This window comes from Planococcus citri, chromosome 3 (genome assembly GCF_950023065.1).
Source record: "Planococcus citri chromosome 3, ihPlaCitr1.1, whole genome shotgun sequence".
In the NCBI taxonomy this organism is placed as follows: Eukaryota; Metazoa; Arthropoda; class Insecta; order Hemiptera; family Pseudococcidae; genus Planococcus; species Planococcus citri.
The window spans coordinates 51,965,673-51,987,895 of NC_088679.1; the positions used below are offsets into that span (position 1 = coordinate 51,965,673).

The following is a 22,223-nucleotide window of genomic DNA, read 5'->3' on the forward strand; positions in this document are numbered from 1 at the left end:
GGTTGTGATTTATTTTGATAAATTTTTTCAATTTTTATTAGTTTTAATTTTTACGAAACCAAAGATTTTTTATTTTTTATCGAAATACTCAGTTTTAATTTTTGATTGTTTTTGATTATTATTTAGTTACCAAAAATATTTTATTTTTTTCTGAAAATATAATTTTCAGCTTTTTATTATTTTTTCTAGTCATTTAATTGCCAAAGATTTATGTTTTTTAGTTTTTCAACGTTTTTGTTGATTCATTTTTATCTTAAGTATTTTTTTTTTTTTTGTTATGTTTTTCTATTTTTCTTTTAAGGTAAAAAAAAATCATTTTCTCGAAATGTGTAGAATTAGGTAGGCGAAAAATTAGGAATTTTTATTATTATTCTTCTAAAGTTTTTTTCGAACTTTTTAATCTATACTTAATTCACTTTCGAGTTTTGGTTTTTTGGTAGCTGAGATTATTTCGTTGAGGTTTTGAAAAAAGTGTGAATATTCAATTTTTGATCTCATTTTAGTTTAGATAATATTTTCCAAATTTCGAAATAATCTGAATCTTAAATCATCGGTAATACTGAAATATTTTTTAAAAAAAAATTCAAAATGTGTGATGGTTTAATTTTTTGCGGGTTTTATGGGACAAATTTGTTGATTACTAAAAAAAAATTCAATTTTTTCCGCTTAGCCTGAATCTAATCATTTTTCAGTTGATTATCAGTTTTCCAATTTTTATGAATGATTTGATGGGTATTCAAGATTTTGACACTTGGTTTCAGATCTGCGCTGAAGTTTTCAATTTTATCATTTTTAATTTACGAAGAAAGTTCCAAAAAGATTTTTACTTTGAGTATTTTATAGCGTTTTTTGGGTTGTAAACTCGAGTAGAATTTTTCAAACTTTTAGTTTGTTTTGTGAATTAAAAATTCTAGACGTTAGCCCAAACTTGAGTGATGGATTTTTAAATTAATACCTTATTCGGGGTACAATTTGAAAATTTATAGACGTTTGAGGCAAAATGTGTGATTTTTGAGTAAATCAACTTTTTCTAAAGGAAAATTTTAACCTGATCAAGATTTGATTCGATTTTTCAGAATTTTCACTCTAATAATTTTAATTGTCAGTGAAATGGGGGTGAATTCGGAACAACACAGAATTTGTATTTTTATGGCTTTTTCTGATAACACTGTTTTCGAATCATCAATCAATTTTCTACAGTTTTTATAAAAAAAATCAACTTTTGATAATGGGGTTCGAAGAAAAAAAATAAATAAGCCAATTTGGTACCAATAATCGGAATTTTTTAGTATTCAAATTTGAGTGGTAAATTCCAAAAAATAGGGTTTTCGGTTATTTTAATACGATACCAAAAGTTTGCCACGAACTTAGTGTTCGAATTTCTAGTTTTTTTTTTTTTTTTTTTTTTTTTTTTTTGAAAAAAGATCAACTTTCTTGGTTTTTGAGCGTTTCAAGATTATTAGCTAGAATCCACAACTTTGTTCACAAATATCTGCTTGTGATTTACTTCAAGATGCACTAGTTGGAATTCATCGTAGTAGTTATGAAAAGATTTCGGTATTCAAAATTGGTAGGCTTTTGAAACTGAGAATTTCGATGGAAATGGTGCGAATTTATTGTTCGGATTTTGGAACACTTGAACGATTTGTAGGTAATTCTTTCTTTTCGCGAATCTTTACAAAACGTTGAATTTCATTTTCATTTAGAGAAATTTGTGTACTTTTAATGGGAGAATTTTGTGTGTTTTTCATGCAGTTTTCCGAAACAGTTAAATTTAGTACCATTTCTGGTGTTTTGTTTCCAAAATTTATAGGGTTTTTAACACTTGACATTTTTAATGTTCGAGATTTTCTAAACGTGTTTGAAATTATTATCCAATTTTGATCCTTGCAACTAGTGGCAATTTTTTGATCGAACCGGTAAAATTAGTGAGCTAAATGCACTTGTACTTACTTCGGTTCTGTAGAAATCTTCCAATAATTCGTACATCCAGTTTTTGGAATACTCCACTTTCTTCAATACTAGGTTTAGGCGTTTCAGGTATAACTTATAATTGTTTCGCTCAATTTTTGCAATCGAAAAAACACAATGTTTTGAAAGTAAAAAATACAACTGTTTTGACCGAAAATTGATAATAATTATCAATCGCGTTCAGCTCGATTCACTCAAAATTTACCGAACCGGTTGACGTTCGATTCACACCGTGGGTGGTGTACGAATAAATTTTGTTTTAATTACCGCGTTGTAAATTTTTAATTATTTTTCGCGATTAATTAATTGTTCGAAAAATTTTATCGATGTAAACTGAATTAAATTCTTTTAGGAGTAATTGTATTTGACTTTTGAAGTTACTAAAACTGCACGATATTTTCTATTGAATAAAAATTTAGAAGTTATCACCTTCGAAATAGAATACTAACTGAATTTAGTTTTGATTTTTAAGTACTTATCCCGAATGTGTTTTTTACTCCCTGAGATCCCTTCCCAAAAGAGCTAATTTTTATAAGGTCCAGACTCTCGTATTGGAAAGTCTGGTACCTATCGATTTTCAAAGTGTGAATATTCGATGTGTCGAAGGATTTATTCTTTGACAGTGTTTTACCTCGACAGATTTATGTACTTACCAGATATGGACGAATTTGTTGTCCATGTTCTCGTAGTTTGGAGTAATTTAGCCTATAGGCATTATTTTTCGCGCTGAGTGTATGTATAATATTGTAGGTAACCTTTTAAGTTATATAGGTGAAAATGAAGTAGGCGACACGTTGTTCATACGTATTTTTTAGCTTTATTTTAACATAAACTTAGGAAAAGATACTGGGTATGAGTATACACAATATGGTGCGAGTCACCGAAAAAAGAAAACAAAAAATAACAACTACAAAGAACACCAAAGTAACTCGAATAAATCATTCTTTTTTATCCTCTTTTCTCGTGGTTATGTATGTCTTCCCCAAGTCATATAACCAATATCCAGCCAAGACGAGGCCCATGAATTTCGATGTTGGGCGTCCCTTTATTGTGATCGGATTTTTGGGCGTGGGAGGTAAGTTCACTTTGACCTTCCATTCTTTCGAGTCGATCTGCTGTTTTTCACCTTTTTTCGGCATCTAAGAAAAAAGAAAAGAAAAAAGGGGGGGAATCGAAGGGTTTTAATTAACTTAGTCAGTTCAATACGACTTTAATTTTATTGACTTAAAGTTTTGTGGTCCCTTTTTATTCATTTCATGAATATTTAGTTTCGAGTTAGGAAGTAGGTAGGTACGTATACCTATTCCTTTGATTTTGAAAAAAAAATTCATTTTAATCTTTCGAATTTTCTTAGAATTTGTTAATGTTTCATTTTGAATTCTACTTTCAGTAGTTTTAGAAAAAGAAGATCGTAAAAAGTTCAAAATTTTGTATTGAGTAGGTACCTACTTATTAGGTTTTTTCGGATTTTTGTTTGTTTGAATCATTTTAATTTTCAAAATTCATGTAGTTATAAAAAATATTTCACGAAGTTTTATCGTTTAGATCGGTGAAATAAACAGACGGATTTTGTGTGATGTAGATAGGTATACCTACCTAACTGAAATTTCATTTGGATTTAAACTTTTTAGTATTAAAATTTCCTCAAAATTGTCCATATTATTCATTTTGGTGAAAAGTTAATAATTTTGAGATAAAGTGTTTCAGAATTTCTTTTAATAGGTACCTATTTGGTGAAAATAATTTTATTTCTGAACTGTTGTGAAAAGTTGTCTTCGTGTGTATAGAATAAGGTATTTTAAACAAATTCTAATTTTTATTTCATTTGGAGAAAATAAACAGAAAATTTTTGGTAAATTTGCCAAATGATTGAAGTAGGTAGGTACCTACTTGTTTGTAAATTTTTTAGTTTCTCAATTCCAAATCTTACCTATCAGGTATTTTTTTATCATGTTCGAGTCAAAAAAAAAAGGAGTAATTTTAATAAAACTTGAAAAGAGAAAAAAAAAAATCTGTTTGGTAGGTACCTATTTGGATTTTTATTTTAGCCCTAGGTTCAAAATAGGATTATTTTTTGAGTAATTCAATACTAAAATTTCGAGGCAAAATTAGTTTAAGAAAATTTTCTACTTAGTAAGATAGTTTTGGTTTGGTAGGTAGTACCTACTTATTCAGATTTAACTGATTTTTAGGTTATTTTCCTAAATTTTCAAATTTAGTTTTTGGCCAATCGCCTTTTGGATGATTTTTTACTAATTTTAATTATTTTCAAGACAAATGAAGATTGAAATTTGGTTCTGATTTGAATTTGTTCGAAGTTTTTCAGGGACCACTTCACTTTTTTGTCGTAAATACTAAGTGACGACTTTTCTGAATTAATTAGTTTCAAAATGATCGAATCTATCAGATTTTGTGTCATTTTATCGAAATCGTTTCAGATTTTTGTACTCTAGCAGAGTACTTGGGAAGTTTTTTGATATGGTTGGGGGTAAGTCAGCCATAGTTTCCCATTTTTGGAGTGTTTCACAATTCCGTTTTTGAAACATTTTTTGAGGGTTCTGAATGGGTGTAAATTTTTCTGCTCGTATTAATGAGCAGAAAAATTACCTCATGCCGAGAATGGCAAATCTCAATTTTGGCTTAGTAGGATGATCGAATACTTCCGGCTGGCTTGTGATTCGTTCATCCTACTACCCTATCTATACTATCACATACACGTATAGGTACATATAATGCAAAATAAATAGTACATAACAGGTATAGGTATGTATGAGTGATAATAATACTTACAGTAGATTATCAATCGAACAATTTTCAATTAAATAGGACTGCTCTTGAAATTGTAGCAGGATACCCACGATGAAAATTACGTTTAATAACTTCACGATTCACAAAACACTTTCAAACTTTGCTTTTTCATGCACAAGATGCTTTTTAAACCACAGTCTTCGAACGTTTGTCAAGCAATCACTCAAATCTATATCCAATATTGCGTCAGTCGGGGGTATTATTATTTTATTTTATTGTGATTAGGTTTCAACCCATCCGGTTTTGGCTAAACTTTTTTCTTATCTGCGATATCTTCTTTTAGAACTTGCAAAATTCGAGGAAATTATCGGCCTCGGCGACGTTGCAGATAACATTGTCGTCCGATGGCTGGTAGATAAATTGATAATTTTCAATCTACTTTTAATCTCCTCTTATTTTGCTCATAGGCAGGTGTCTTTTTGCCATGTCAATATAATTGACTATTAGCATTAATTTCAGGGGAGATTTTTAGAGTAATTATTTTCCCATGAAAATTCAGTTTTTGATGGGTTAGAAAGCGAAAAGTGATTTTTGACCCCTTTAGAGTGCATTTTTGGTATGGGTAGAGGAAAGGAAATCGAAGAGAATTTATTTCTTCAACTTTATGATCGATCGTTTTTAATTATTAGCCTATATCCGTCCATTTTAGCCCTTTTTTATAATTTTCATTTTTTGGAAAAATTTTCAATTTTTCAAATTTTCATTTTTTGAAGGCTTTTTATTTTCCTGACTGTTCACATTATGTTAGATCGTAATGAATTTCTACATTCGACCATTTTTGAACATTTTCATTTTCCAAGAAAAATTTTGATTTTTGAAAAATGAGTTTTTTGTCAAATTTTTGTCTTTCTATGGGTATGGGTGTATGTGAGAATTGGATATTTTCCATTCTTCCCTGGGTTTCGTGATTTCAACGTATACTTATTTTTGTCAAATTTTTTCAAATTCTTCAAATTTTTTGAATTTTCAATTTTTTCAAAAAATTGCTTTAACTTCATCCATTTATGATCTGGAGGGTTGGGGGTTTGAGGTACGAAATTTTTTCCATGCCTATTCATATTTAATGTAATTTTTTAAATACAATAAATACTTGTAGATTTTTTCAACTCTTTTCAGGTTATGAGTTTTTGGTTTTTTCATCGAAGTGTCGAGAGGGTGGCCTTTCTACCAGAAAAAGCCACTCTCTGGGCCCTTCGAGAAAAAATTTCCAAAAGTGAGAAAAAAGTGGTTTTTTGAATGAGTTTTTCAGCATTTTGGATGCAGTTTTCTTCATTCCTTATACAGAGGTTTTTATTTTGAGTTTTCCCCCTGCTGTTTGGATTGTTTGGAAAAATTTTGAATTTTTCGAGCCATTCCAATGTATCCCATAGTTCTCCTTTTTAAAAAAATTATGAATTTGCCAAGAGAAAATCTCCGTTAACCCAGTATGAATTTTCAATTCAATTTTTTAATGATTATTTTTTATTAACTCTGATTAGCAATTTTTTCAAAATTTGGACGGTTTTTTCAAAAATTGACAATTTTAATTTTTGTGGAGCAAACGTAATATGGGGTGTTTTGACTTTTTAAAATTTCATTTCAAAATTTTCATTTTTGAAGTTTCTCTTTTTTCTGAAGTTGTCAGAGGTACAAACGTAGGCTAATTTTTAAGGCAACTATTGGGGCGAATTGAGGGCGGATGTGGTGTCCCCCATTCAGAGAGGTTTCTCTTTATTTCCGAAATGAAGAAAAATGGGCAAAGATGATGAATTTTTTAGCAAATTCTTCTTTGCTTTCTGATTTTTGTTTTGACAATTTAGAGCAAATGTTTAGGTGAGCTCTTTTTGTCTCCGAGGTCTGAGTTTTCATTAGGTAGACAACTCTGAATGCTTGTGCCAAATTTTTTGGCAAATTCTTCAGTTTTTCGTCTGAAGAGTGAGGCAAATGTCTTGTTTTTATAACTTAGGATCAATTTGAAAAATTGAAAAAATATTTTGGGACGCTAATTTCGATCAGCTTTTTCTGAAAGTTTTCCCATTTTTTGAATTCTCTCAAAAAAATATTGTTTTCTTTTAGAATGTATTTTTTGGTATTTTTACGTCAATAATCAGCATTCTGTTGGGTTTTTCAAATTTTGTTTCGAGAAGCTGCATAAAATTTTAGTTTTTTGACTCTTCTAAATTTGAAAATCCAGAGACTTTTTCAAAATTTTCGATTTTGAGGTTCCATTCTTATGAATTTGAAATTTTTTAGTTTTTAGCCTCAGTATTCTTAAGAAGTTACTCTGAAATTTTTCTTTCTGAAAAATGATTTCAAAGTTGATCAGAAAAGTTTTGTCAAAATATTCTTCCCAAAAAAAATTTTATCTTTATTTTTGAGAACAAGTTTTGATTTTCTCTTTTTGCCTTTTTGGTCAAAAAAGTGAAAACTTTAGAGTTTTTTGAGATATTCCTATTGGTGAATTTTGTCCAAAATTCTATAGGGAGTAAAAAACGAAAACACAACAAAAGGGTAATTTTATCATTTTTTGTTGTAATTTGCGAAGAATCGGAAATGGGCCATTTTTATATGGTTTTTACATTTCCTAGAAATAGTCGAAATCCTAATTGAATTTTGATTTTTCATTCGCCCCCCTTTTTTTTTATTTTCTGCTCCTCATTTCCTTCACTAATTTTTGTAAATTTTATTTCTAAAGTTCCCAAAATAGTACCTGAGAAAAGGTTTCAGAATTTTAATAATTTTTATGGAGCGAATGCGTTTTTATTGTTTTTAACAAATTAGAATTTTTCCTTTTCATACCTGTCTCTTCTTTCCCCTTTTTCATTTTTTCTTCATTCCTGTCTTTTTCGAAAAGAGAGTGAGAATTGTGCTGAAAAAGTTGAAATAAGTAGACAAGTATATATTTTTATTCATCATAAGATTTTTTATTTAAAAATGCATGGAATACGCTAAATAAAATTACAATGAATATTGCCGAAGCAAAAATTGGTATCCACCTTTTAGTTGGTTGAAAGCTTATTCTAGCATCCTCCTGTGTTGTCTCTGTCTCAAAGAAAATGATTGTGCTTTGATCATTTTCTATGACAGTGACCACTGAGCTTTCAGAGCTCCTATCAGGTGAACTTTCTTCAGTCGCGTTTCTGACCAATTCTATGGTTTCATTTATCCTTTCATAAAATTCAGAGTCATTTGAACTTTCTGAATCTTCGTCATCCGTTGTCCTAAATGGATTTGCTACAACTTCTATGGCATTTTGGTCAGTATCCTGATTTTCCAAAACTGTCATAGAATTTAGGCTTTGATATTCTTCGTTGTAGGCTTCCATAACTGCCTCAAAGAATAATGAGTAAGGGTCTTCATCGCTATCCGAACCATAGTCCAGTTTTTTCAACTCCAATCTTGGTCTTTTAATGGCTTTGGGGTCCTCCCCTAGGCGCATTTTTCTTTCCAATATGCGTTTTGAACGCTTTGGGGTTGAAGTGGCTTTGTCATTATTAGACTTTTTAAAATCAGATTTCGTGATAGCTTGATTGATTACTGATTTTTCTGAGGTTGAGTCGCTCAATTCCTCATCAGTTTCAAGACTTGGTAATTCTCCAAAGAGATTTTCATTTTCATCTTTTGGTTCCGAATCAGCCAAGTTTACAGTGATATTGGGCTCACTAGTGGGTTCACCAGTGGGCTCACGGGGAGTACACTTTTTGGGTCTTCCTCTAGGTCTTTTTATGAGTGAGGAATCCTCAAGTAGTGCCCCTGTACTTAAGTCTTTAGAATTTTCAAAATTTTGGACTTTCTTTGGGTCTGTTGGGCCCAATTTTTCCAAAATTTTGTCATCCTGAGTGGGTTCTAGTTGAATAATTTCTTCTAGAATTTTATTGGTATCAATAGTACCTTTTTTATTTTCAATTATTTCAGGAGTTTTTTCGACTTTACCAAAGTCTATTTTCCTGGGTCTCCCCCTCCCTCTTTTTAGGGTTGGGGTTTCTTGGACTGCCCCAGCAATTTCTGGCTGTTCAGGGAGATCCAATTTTGGAGCTTTTTCAGTGTTTTCAGGAGTTGAAGTTTTCAGATTACCTTCAGCTTTCTTAGCCTCCCTTTCCGCTGCACGTTGTGCACGCGCATTGGCACTGAGCTCCTTCAAGACATTGTTTGAAGCGTTTTTAAGGTCGCTTTTTGAAATTGGCTCGAAATTTGGAGTTATTAACTCATCAAATTCTTCATTCATTCCGTTTTGAAGTTCCTTCTCATATTCAGTCAAAAAATCTTTAATTTTCTGTTCTAAGGTTCGAGAGTCTAATTTTGATTTTAGACAGGTGTCGTTTTTCAGTTTTTCCAAATTTTCTTTGGAAATGAATGGGGTGAGTTGGCGTATGTTGGCCACCCTATTGACTGTACTTCCATCCTTAGGCTGTAATAAGTAACAATTATGCCCGTTTCTCTGAATTATTACGAAAGGACCTGTCCTTTTTTCATACAATTTTGATGCAGTTTTTCGTTCCGCATTTGATTGTTTATGATTTGTCATAAGGACCCAATCTCCTGGTTTTAATAAGATGGGGTCTAAGTGCGATTTATTGAAAGCATATTCTTCTTCAATTCTTTTTAATCGCCTTTTCTCTCTTATGAAATTTTCAATCACTTGTCTTTCAGACATTTCACTTATACATTGCTGTTTTTGCTCGACTGTGTAGACAGCCTTTTTCGCAAGGTTATCAGCAATTATATTCGTGTATTCATGTTTTCTGGCGTAAACATGAATAAATTCTACGCTTTCAAATTCCATTTTTAATTCTAGAATTTTCTTGAATAGCATTTCATGATGAACTGGTTTGTTTTTAGCATTTTTCCAGTTATTCGTTTGCCATGTTGATATGCTATAATTTAGAGCTTTTACAGCATAATTGCTGTCACTCAAAAGTTTTACTTTTTTAATATTATTCGCTTTTAGTACTCTAAGTGCCACATGAATCGCCATTAATTCTGCCAAATTGTTAGAAGTGGCATAATGCTTATTGACAATTCTTTCAGAAATGTTCATTTTGGAGTCTGGAGCGAAACAGATTCCAATTCCAGCTATGGCATTTATATCGCCATTTTTGGAGCAAGCCCCGTCAGCTGTCACCCTGACGTAGCCATCGGTGTCATAAATTAAGTCCTTTTCTGGATCTAATTTATTTTCCATGCATTTTAAAAATGTCGTCGAGGGAATTTCTTTCTCAGACATCTTTTTCCTAATTTTTGTCAATTCAAATTTAAAATCAAATTTCATTGATTGTTGAGGTAGGGTTTCACAAATTTTATCTTTAATTCCCCATGCCTCATTAGGTTTAAAACCGAAGGAGGTTGGTGTATTGTTCAGCTCCAACTCAACCTCAGTAATGAGTAGGTGCCATCCCAGATGAGTTTTATAGGGATCGTGATTTTTATTTAATTTGACCCTAATTTTATCTCCAATTGACCTCATCGTCCTTTCCACAGACGATGATTGTGGGTTATACACATTTGTGTGCGCCACTTTTATGCCATGGTTTTCTAATAGGTTATACCATGAGTCTGAGATAAATTGTGACCCATTATCTGTTATGACCTTTTTGATCTCAATATTTTTATTACTTATGTACTCTATGATTGTAGCCATTTGTTGACACACTTCTTTCTTTTTAATTTGAAATAGGGTGCGCAACCAGGTTTTATTTGAAAAAATATCTTTCACAACCAAGAGGTATTTTGGTTGATTTTTTAAAGCAGGTAGGGGTCCATAAATGTCCGCTGAGAGTACATCGCCAATAGCATATGCTTCAATTTGTGCATATTCTATTGTTTTGCTATTTGTATAGCTTTTATTAACTTTGCATACGATACATGTATTGCAAATTTCCTTTATATATGCCAACGAGCATTGATGGTAGTAAATTCTGCGAAAAATCATGTCCAATTTCGCAGCCCCTACATGACCATAGGAATCGTGTAAATAATCTATGGTATCATAAAAAAGTTCGTCTGGGAGACATGGAACTTTCAGTCCATTTTCCAAAATTCTGTATAGAACTTTTTCATTGTTCTTAGAATTTTGAATTTCAAATTTCATCATTTTCAGTTTCTGAATGTCACGCTGTTTCTTATTATTTAAAGGAACTTTTTCTTCTAAAATTCTCATAATTTTTTGACACGTAACATCAAAACTTTGAATTTTACCAATTTGCTCTAATTTTCTATGCAATTCTGAAATATGTTCTTGCATAAAATTTACTGAAATGGGTTCAAGATCAGAACCAAAATTTTCGATATCAGTATCTGAATTTCCCAAGTCAGTGTCCGAACTTTCGATATCAGCTTCATAACAGTCAAGCTCTAAGGCTTTAATTTCCAGCTCAGGCGCTTTAATTTTGTAAAGTGACTTATTTGAGTGGATCATGTCGTACACTAAGTCGAAACTGTTGAGCACTGTAATCCAGTGAGCTGCTTTCCTGTGAGTTTGAGAAATTTCTCTAAACCTATTGACTATTGGCAATAAATTTGATCTCACATGAACAGTTCTTCCATGTAACCACATTTGCAATTTTAAAATGCTTTTTACGAGACACATTATTTCTTTATCAAATAATGTAAATTCTTTCTGATGCTCTTTGAAAGCATTTGAGACAAACATGATGATTTGTTTTTCCTCATCACGTCTGAAAAATAATACTCCATTCATCGCATCGTGCGATATTTGGGTATCTAAATATAAATCTCCTTCTCGGGGGGGTTGCTGCAATTTGAAATCTTTATTATATAATTCCTTGAGCTTTTCAAAAGCTTTTTGTTGCTCTTCTCCCCACTCTACGTTTTGAGATTCACCTTTCGTGAGCTCATAAATGGGCTTCACAATTTGGGAATATTCAGGAATAAAATTCCTGTATAATCCCGTCAGTCCAACTAGGGCTAAAATGTCATTTTTCTTTTTCAAAGAAAATTTACCCTTTTTGGTATTTTTCTTTTCAAACTCTTCCAATTTTTTCAGTTTTTCACTTTGTTTCTCAATGCCTTTGTCACTGAGCACAAAGCCGAGGTGATCAGCTCGATTCCTGAAAAATTGGGTTTTCGTTGGGTTGAGCTTTAAGCCACTCTCACGAATGAGTTCAAAAACTTCAATTAAGTTGTCCAAGCACTCTTCAAAAGTTTCTCCTGAAATTTTTAAATCATCTACGTACTTGGTACGGCCCTTTTTGTTTGCAATGATTGCATTGATCATAAGTATAAAAAGTCCACTTGATACTTTTGTACCATAAGGTAGTCTTGTGAACTCGTATACTTGCCCCTCTAATTGAAAAGCAGTAAATTGCCTGGATTTTTTATTCAATAATCTTTGTAAAAATCCAGCAGTAAAATCGAGAGTACAAAATAGGATATCCCCAGGATTATCAAAAATCATACTTTCAATTGTATCCGGCTCTGTTAGTACATTTTCTAAGTGTTTATTCAGTTCATCTGCATCCAAGCAGAGCCGAATATCCCCGTTTTTTTTAACAACAGGTGCGAGCGTGTTGATATAGGTTGAGTGAGAAAGTCGAATTATATCGAGCGCCAGCATTTTTTCTACAGCTTTTCTGATGCCAGGTAAAAGTTTTTTACTTGGTCTGAACTTTTCACCTCTCCAGGGTTTTAAATGTTCATTTCCAGATTTGAACTTAAAGTCCACTTCTTCCCCCTTATAGCATCCCGGATTCAAGCTGAAGATGTCTTTATATTGGCATAATTTTTCTTCTGCCAATTTAGCCTGTTCTGGTGTGATTAATTTATTTTTCACAGCATCACATAGGTCTTTATTCAAATTTTCAAGAAAAAGTTTTCGAGCTTTTTCTTCTTCTAATTTGATTTCTTTATGGATATCAGCCAATTTTGTGTGCTTGGCCATATCTATAACCATTCTATGACCCTGCCTGCTGGTTTGGGTCAGTGAGAATATGGTAAAAGCTTCATGAGCTTCGTCAGCATTCATAAAAGGAATTATGTACTCATTATTGGGGTCCATCTTACAGGTAGCTACTCTTTCTGGAATATCAATCAGAATTTTTATGTATTCTAATGATATTCTCCCCATAATGAATGTACTTCCTGACGATTCCAGTACATAAAACGGCACTCCAATGAGCTCAGTGCCGAATTCAAGTTGAATTACAGCTAAATGGCTCATTGACCTTATGACTGTATTGTCAGCCAACCTTAGTTGGACTGTACGTCGGAGGGGAATAAATCTGATGGATTCAGGTGACTCCCTTAACAAAGTTGTCAATAATTTTTTCGAAATTGCATTAGGTAGGGCCCCTGAGTCCAATTGTAGAGCAAAGGTCTTTTTGCCTATGTGTATTGGAATGACGCAAGTAGGGTCGTTCACAGTTTGGGTCACTAATTGTGGCCCCACATGTCTGCAAATTTGCTCTGGGTCAATTAATGCGTTATCAACCGCATCTAGTGCTCTTAGAGGTTCATCCTTTTCGAAACATTTTACCAGGTTAAGTTGCTTTGCCCAGGAAACTCGTTGCTTTTTTACAACATTAACTGGTTTTTTCTCAAGTTTGCGTTTTAATACGCTTACAGGTTGAAGAAAAGTCATTGAGGAATTTTTCTCCTCGTGATTTAATTTTTTCATTTCTTCTGAAAGCTCGTCTTCTTGATCTAACTCCGTTTCTTTATGACCTGGGTCAATATATGGAGCTGTTTCAGGCTCATAAATGTCCTTTAGGGGTCCAGTTATGCTCCTTCGTCCATCTGTAGCTGTAAGTTGTGCTCTAATTTCTTCAAATTTATAAATTTCTTCAGACATTAGCACAAATAGCTCGTGATACGTCGCTATTAATGGAAAATAGCGCTTTAGTGATTTTACATAATGGAATTTATCCACATTTGGCATCACAAATCCAGATTCGCTCATTTTTGGTCTTGAGCGTTCTATACCGTGAGAGTTGAGATAAGTCTCCATTTCTAGGTATCTGTAAGCTGGTTTTTTCCAAATAAAGACCCTAGTATCATTACATACTCTCGAGTAAATTTCTCGAAAAGCGATATATCTAGCCATAGTGACTTCCTGTTCTGCTACGGCTCTAGGCTTTACTATAGGAAAAAGTAAAATTACGCACTCTGCTTCTTTTTCATTTATAAGCATTGCAATTATTTTTCGTAATAATTGTTCAAGTACGTTATAAGGTTTTCTTGAGTAGTTAATTTCTACTTGACCTGAAGATAATATGAATCTCTTATTTTTCGGAAAATTCACATTTTTTAATCTATCGAATAAATCCTCATAGCACAATTGATCTCTTAAGTAACCAGGTATTTGCTCTTGAAATTGTACTTGGCCCCTTTTTAAAAAATGCGCTATGCCATCTCCAGCCCATATGTAATTTTCGAACATATTACTGGGGGCCCAAAAGTCATTAGAAGATGCCCCGCTGTCCTCTAATGGCTCCCGTTTCCCGCCTGCGAATTGGCTTTAGCCAAATTCACAAGTGCCCCTGTTAGCATTTGCATGTCCAGGGGGTCAGCATTGGGGTTACTTAAAATATCCGTTAAAATACCCAATGCCTGGACGTTCATAGGTGGAATTTCTTCCTCAGTGTCACTCAACTCGTAATATTGATCAGTTTCTGGATCGTATTCTAAGTGGTGCACTGGTATAACTTGACCTGTCGAAGGACTCTTAGGTTTAAATTTTTTCTTTATAATTTCACCATTAGGCCCTTTTTGGACTCCAGATTCAGTTTTAATTTCAGCTGTTTTTGAGCTTTCTTCGCTCGTAGAAGTTGAAGGTTTTTCTGGAGTTTTCGCATATACAGGTACACGAATTTTATTTGTATTTGTTGGGTTTTGAGCACTTTGAGCTGCTGGGGTCCATGGCAGCTTCTGCTGTTGAACCGTTACCTGAGGTCTTTTTCCTATTACGTAGGGTACCTCATTTTTGGGATCTACGTCAATTTTTGATAAAACTCTAAGTTTTTCAATAAATTGATCGATAGTTTGACCTGGTTGAGTAATCATTGATCTGTATTCTAATGGGGCTTTATTCGTTAGAACACGAATGACCTCAGAATCATAATGATATGTGCGATAGCTCAAAGTTCTCGCCCATCTTATCATATGTACCGCCATGCTTTTTATGTCATCGACGTGTACATTATTGTACCTACATTCTATCATTGCGTCATTTTGCGCTTCAATATTCCAATAGAATGATAAAAATTGATCTCTGACTTCCTGATAGGTGCTCATATTTTTTATGGTTTCTTTGAACTGTGTTTTATTTTTAGTTAAAATCACAGCTCTGAAAGCCATAATTTTCTGAGCTTCAGAGCATCCCACTCCTTCAAAGAAATCCTCAAATTCCTTTAAGAATTCGTGAGGAAAATGTCTCATTTCATCAGAGAAATAAATTCCTGAATTTTTGACACAATTTGGGTCGATCATTTTATACTTTTGAGGTATAAATTGTAAATCGCCGCGAACAGATGCAGGTGCTGTCATTCTTTGTTGAATAGTTTTAATTTCTTCCAACATCCTCTGGCATCCCTCATCTCTGACTCTCAAAGAATCTCTGATTTTAGTTTTCGTAGAACATAAATCCGCTGAAATTTCTTTGGCGATTTTCTCACTCTTTTTCAATTTATGGTCAATATCGTCGTACCATAAACTGACGTCTTGAATGACTTTATTTGTCTTGGTTGTGGCTGCCTCCGCTTTTTTTATAGCTGCTTCAGCTTGGCCTTTAGCCTCTCCTGCTAATCTTGCATTTCTTAAAATGCGTTTATCTTGAAGTTCATAGTTTATTTTTATTTCCTTCTGCATATCATCCTGCCATTCCCAAGTTTTATAAAAACATTCGTAAGTCTTATCATCTAATGCTTCCTTATATTCACCAGGTTGAAAAGGTCGTTGAAGCCTTTCAGGTTCTTCTTCTATTATCTTTTCAAAATTTACATTTAGTGGATCATTTTCTTTGTCAAATACTTCTTGAGTAGCCATTTGACAAGTACTTGCGTTTTGATTGTCACTAACCTGGCTTTCAAAAAATGACTCGTTAGAAATGTGTGGCATATAATCTTCAATGTCCGACATTTTTCCTTGTTCTGGAGTACTTTCTGTACTTTTTTCGATTTTATTCGAAATTAAAATCTTCGTAGGTGTTAAACTTTTAGCTTCCAGAATGCTACTCGCCTTCTTTTCTCCCTTTTTTCTTCTGGTATTAAAAGCAGGACCGTCCTGATTCATATAACTACACGTAAGGGTGAGAAAAAGGTTTCCAGACTCGTGTCTGTATTTAAATAAATATAAAAATTAATGAGCAGACTTCGTGTGCTATCTTTGTAGTGATTTATTGACCTTTAAGGTTTTTCAAGAATCAATTAGTCTATCAACTCTGCAGGGTACTTCGCGACTGTCAACAAGCACTTAAGAAACACGTTCGTTTCACCCTTGTTCGAGAGGGTGGTTTGTTGTATACAACGTCGCAGGTAGTTTGACAAAAACTACACGATTCTGGGTGGCGGTAGGGGCGCGTGGCGGTTAATGTGAATACGTAACTATATTTTAACAATAACCTATTTTTCGAATTTTAATTTTAATTAAACACAGAAAAAATATCCACGATACAGCACACTCAAAATTGTAAATCCCTTTTAGAAATTTAGAAAATTTGCAAATCCCTTTTAGAAATTTTGAATTGAGATTAAGTAATCAAATAGATTACGAATCAAATAACAAATTAAAACAAAAATAACAGTGTATAAAATTACGTTTTGACAAAAGGGGTGGAGGTTACCTATTTTGACGTAGGTAAAAAGCACAGGAAAGAAATAATTTAGATAGGAAGCTATCTGGTAGATTTTTCCGAAAAAATTTCCACTAGATAGAGAGGAGAGGATAAATTTATTGAATAATTGTACCCAGTTAGTTCAATTACACAATAGATTTTTATGACTAGATTAATTTAGTCACAATTTTTCTTCACAATGAGCTATTTTGAGAAGAAAAACTGGATGCTCGTGAGTATTTTCTATGTGAATATTATCGATTCTGCTAGGTCGTCCGCACTTTTCGATTCTCGAGGAACTTTTCTACCTTTCAGCTCAACTAAATGTTGATCTGAAGTTACTCACTTTAAGTAGAGCCTTGAGTAGGTAGAAAAAACGAGTAGCAAAAAACGTTAATAAAGCACTTTATAAAAAATACACTGAGTATTGGAATAATTATTTTCGTGAATATTTGTACTTTTCAGTTCAAATACACAGAAATTAATTGGGTTTTCGAAATTTCTTCGAGTCCAACAAATCTTCAAACTCTTAAATTATCAGACTTTTGGATTTTCGAATTTTATTGAAAATTTCGAAGTACCTTTATTTTAAATAATAAAGTTACGATTCTTTGCTAAATGTGTGGCCTACGAGCCTTTAGCATAGAATTACGTCTCGCAAAGTACGTGCTACCCTTCAGGAAAGGTTTACTATGACGTTTTGAGTAAACTGTCACTTTAAACAAGCAGTCAATGTCGTAAATCTTTTCACAGAAAGGAACGTTTGGGCGCCAATGTTAAATAGATATATAGAGGTGTTGCCAATGATAGGAGGATAAGAATATTTCCCTAGTAGGTCAGGATGAATCTAACTCCCTAAGAGATGTAATATATCACCTTTTAAAATAGTACTTACCCGCTGCTAGCTCAGCTTTTACAACACCAATATGTATAAATTTAAACAGATTTAGTCGAGTTTACCTTGTATTAATTCGAACCGCACGCGAAATAAGAACACACGATAAACACGAAAAGTGTATTATAATTTTGGAATAAAATTATAACACGAAACTTAAGTCTAAAACATATAAAACTCTACGCGTATAACCAATATATATTCCACCAAATAGTGGCGTAAGTAGGATCGCTTTTACCCACCTACGTGTAACTATCAAATTGCCCGCGTTGGGTAGCGAATTTAGAAGACTTAAGTTTAAACGCGAATACTCTCCCTTAAACACGAACGTTAAGGCAGAGGACCTGGGACTCAAGCACAACTCTTACGTAGGAGTGAGTGGCCTTATTACTTTTCCGCGGTCAGACCTACCAGACGAAGCGCGAATCGACAAGTGAAGATCAATTCCATCTCAACTTGGCTTCTAGCCTCGAGTCGAGAAGGAATTGAGCTTTACGAACTTGTGAGCTTTTCACATCTGCCCTTAATGGAACGATGTGAAAACACCTCTTGGGTGGTTCCCACGTACTTAACACCTTACCTAAGTGCATCGAGTATATGCTTTCATCTACGTAAAGTACTGTAGAATCGAACTATTGATTGGATTCTCCAGTACTTCCTTTAGATGAAAGATTTATAAACCCACTGAGAGAGATACGATGAATATCCCTGTCTAGCCAGTGAAGGCATATTGTCCCCTTACAAATTATTTATTCAATTTTCGAATCCAGTTGCCCCAACTAGTTTCGAAAAATAGAGGCACGAAATAATAAACTCGAAAAAAATTGAAAGAGCGGAAAGGGGACTTTATAATAGTTTTTTTCTCGCCTAATTCTTTACCATTGGTTTCGTGTTTTTGCCACATTTTCGGCTTTTTGGGCAAATTTTTAGGTAATGAGCGAAGTGATGATAAAAACACGCGTTAAGTTATAATTAGAATTGTTCGATAATTGTATAAGAATGTTGGCTGACCTGACCTTGAAAACCGGTTTCCTGTACATCTCATTATCATCTTTTCGTATTGTTTTTCATTTTCTTGGAACATGAAAAGTTTTGGGAATGGGTCTTTTAGAGGTTTGAAGCTTTTGAACCTGGAAACCTAAATTGTGACTCAATTTCCCAAAATTTCCACTTCTTCGATTTTAATTTTTTATTCGCATATTCGTAGAATTGTTCTACATTTACCAGTGCTTCCATTCTATAGAAAACCGGAAAAAGTCAGGGAACTTCGCCTTTCTGGAAAAGTCATGGAAATATCAAAAAAAAAAAAAAAAAAAAAAAAATAGAATTTCACAAAATGAACTATTGATGGGTTAATTCTGTAAAATTTCGGATTCCGAAAAAATTACCGGATTTTTTTTTAGTTAACGGTTAAGGTTGAGGTAATTTTTTTTAAATAAAATTTTCATGCTCAGTTTATATTTATTCAACTGTGTAACACTATAACGAATCTCCGGATGAACCATTCTGTAACCACTTCTGTACAATTTCAAAAAATACTGCCAATTTTTTCAAAAATAAAATAATTAATAAGTTGTCGCCCTCAATGACTTAAATCCAAACAAAGTTCAGATTACGGAAAATTGAAAATTCGTCCTATTTTTTTTTCATGTAGGTAGATATTATTCATTTAATGATTCAAAAGATTTTTAAAATAAAAAACGAACGAATTCATGATAGGAAATGATTTAATTCCGATCAAGGATAAAGTTTAAAATTCCAGTTCGCATCCCTGCTTTCTCTATTATTATTCGGTTTTTCCAAAATTACACACTTCGACTGCATTTTATTTAAAAACTGCTACCTACTGAGAATGTTTGTAAGGAAAAAATTTCAAAAATTTGGTTCTTTTTTGAAATCTGTAAACGTTGAAGCGACACTGTTGATCAGACTAGGTGAAAAAAATTTTCATCGCCAAAATTGTGATCGAAAATTTTTTCAGGTGCTTTCAAAGCAATCCCTCAATTTAATCAAAACAGTTATTGCCATTTTCTCTGACTGGACTGAATCAACCAAAATGATAATCTGTTTTTTACCTGAAAATTATTTTCGATTGTTATCAATTTAGTAAATTGTGAATGGGTTTCAGACTTTCAGTTTATTCTTCATCCCCACTCCTGTTAAGTGGGAAAACCCGAAAATAGGGGCAAAATAAGAAGGGTTTCCACCTTAATTTCGCCTCAAATAGGGTGAGGATGACATAGGAAGCTGAAATTTGGATATGTTGATCACAATGGGGGTACTGACCAATGGTATGATTTTGGACCCTGTTCATCCATTTGAGGTCATATTATGCGCCTCCAAAAAAATGACCTTTTGGTAATTTTCAACTTTGACCCTCCCCACTCCAGAGGTCAACTCTAGCTCCCAAAAGGATCCTATTCCCCAAGTTTGACTCAATTTAATGAATTAGAACAGGTTCCAAGTCCCAAGTTAGTACTTAAAATGTAAAATTATTAAAATCATGGCACTTCGAGGGAGGGGGGGGGGTCGTAGCGTCACCCCCTCCCCCCGTGGGGCTAGGGAGTTAGTCGACAGCTCATTTGATAGGTATTGGAGAGGAGATGAAATTATCACTGAGTTCATTTTACTCAAACGTTGATATTTTAGAAGTTTTTGATAAAAAAACTGATTTTGGGGGTCTTTGATCCCGGGGGGGGGGGGGGGTCTTTTAGTATGTTTTTCAGCACACCACCCTACACAATATTCACCAAAAAAAACCATGATCGCAATATTGTTTGGGTTCACCTATTTTTTTCGCTATTTGACTGGGCTATTGGATTTAATTGATCGCATGGTTTGTTTTGAATGTGTGACTTTGAACGAAAAATCATCAGCCACTTGCTATGTACTTATCAACTACAGGCACGTTAACCTAATTCAATTTAGCTGAAAATTGTGAGCTTTTAGCTTAACTCAAAACTCATGATTTATGGCTTCGGTTGAAAAAACAGAAAAATACGACTCTCAGTTGAATGTTTGCGGCTGTATTGCTGGCTCTACCAGAAACCTTTTGCAAACTGTTCCCCTTGGTTCCGTCATCTGGTTAGATAGAAACAATTTTTCGAAAAACTTTACAATTGTTTGTGTATACTCGTAACATGACGCATTCAATTTTCGACTTTGCATCATTTAGTAAACTAATCATCGCTGTCACGGTATTGCATCAATTTCAAGGTTTTTAAGTTCTCTAACGCTATAAGTAAAATCGGCACCAATACCATAATAACTCTGTGCAAAAAAATAAATTTTGAACTTTATCTTTGGATTTTTTTTTGATGCATAATGTACTGCATGCTTATGGATTTGCATGACGTTCGCTGTGAAGAAAATTTGTAAGAGACGAGGACAAGAGAAGGGGAAAATAGCGCGAAAAAGGGATTACCACGCGTTACCCAGTTATCTAGAAAATTCTGTATGGAAAACGCGTGTTTCCTCACGTACGCCATCGCGAACCGGCAACGGAAATTAATCCTGTCTGCGTCGGTGACTCGAGGGGAGCGTCGTCGTCACTCGGTCGCGTCGCGCCGCATACCCGCGAACGTCGTAGATATGACGCTACAACGACGTATTCGTCGTCTCCGTACTCCCAGTGACGTGGGCGGTGCTTGTGCTCGCGATTAAATAAAATGTGATAATGACTTTACTAAAATTCTTTCTACTCTGAAAAATTTTCTTGTTGCTGCGAATCGAGCAAAGAGCTTCTTCTGAACGATCGCATCTATCGTTTCGCGTTGTTGAACTGTCGGTACCTCTTAGATACTGTTACTGTTACCTCGGAAGAATTCTGCGAGCTGCGACGTTTCATTTTTGCTCCTCTTGGCTCTTCGCTCAGTCTTCACTCTTCAGTCGTTTGGTTGAATTCAATGACGAGAATGTGGCGAATGCTTCTTCTGGTACAATAGATGGATGGTTCACACGCGTCTTTACAACGAGTTTAGACGAACTTACAAATTAACGTGTATGTTTACCTGATTGGCGTGCAAAAAAGTGAAAAAAAAAACGTGCGCGAATTTATTCGACACAACGAAGAAAATACTATTTCGATTTTTTGTTCTTGTTTTCGACCAACAGGCATACAGGCAACAGCAACGCCTAGTTGGAAATTCTTTCGCGCTATCCGGCTTTTTATGGCTGTAACCGATTAGATTAATACGAACGAAGTAAGTTGGCGTTATTGATTTTACACGCTCGAGTGGTTTTCAGTTTTAAAAAATAGCGCTTTTTTTTTATCGAATACGTTCGAGGGGGCCAAATGGGTCCTGCGATCAGAATATTCGTTATATCGTCATTCGTTCTTGGTAATCGCTGCGTAATGTATCAGGTGATTTTTCGAAGTGCCATTTTGCAATAGTGTAAGTGTAGGTACACTTAGCAGATATTTCAATTTCAATGGCATTGTCACGCGAGTGAGCGTATTTTTAACCCGCTACAATGTTAATGAAATTATTGTTGAGTCGGTGTTCGTGGTTGGGCTGTAATCTACAGGTGTGCATTTAATTCGAGTGTTGCTTTTTCAGCACGTGATGCGGTGTTGCAAAAATGGCAAATTTCATTATGCGGATGATAATTTCGTGGTTTTTTCAACTTGTAGCTGTAGCGGAACTGATTAGATTGTATGAGCGGCATCAATTAATATTAAGTAATAGGTTTAGGTATCATCGTTATTTTAATATTCATCGGCTTACGTTTCGATTGGATATTTTGATAGGTTATGTACTACGATAAGTCAGATCGAATTTTTTA

The 22,223-nt window shown here is 33.8% G+C and overlaps 1 protein-coding gene across 3 annotated transcripts in view; it reads left to right on the plus strand.

Moving 5' to 3' along the window:
* The window catches only part of LOC135840138 (acyl-CoA Delta-9 desaturase-like), a 66,906-nt gene that overhangs the window by 13,498 nt on the left and 31,185 nt on the right, over positions 1-22,223 (plus strand). The window contains exon 1 of one of the 3 annotated variants that reach the window (XM_065356504.1): positions 21,151-21,640. The exons of the other annotated variants lie outside the window; for them this stretch is intronic. The gene's annotated coding sequence lies outside the window, so the exon portion shown is untranslated. Of the gene's footprint in view, positions 1-21,150; positions 21,641-22,223 lie in introns of those variants that run through there. 3 annotated transcript variants of the gene reach the window in all.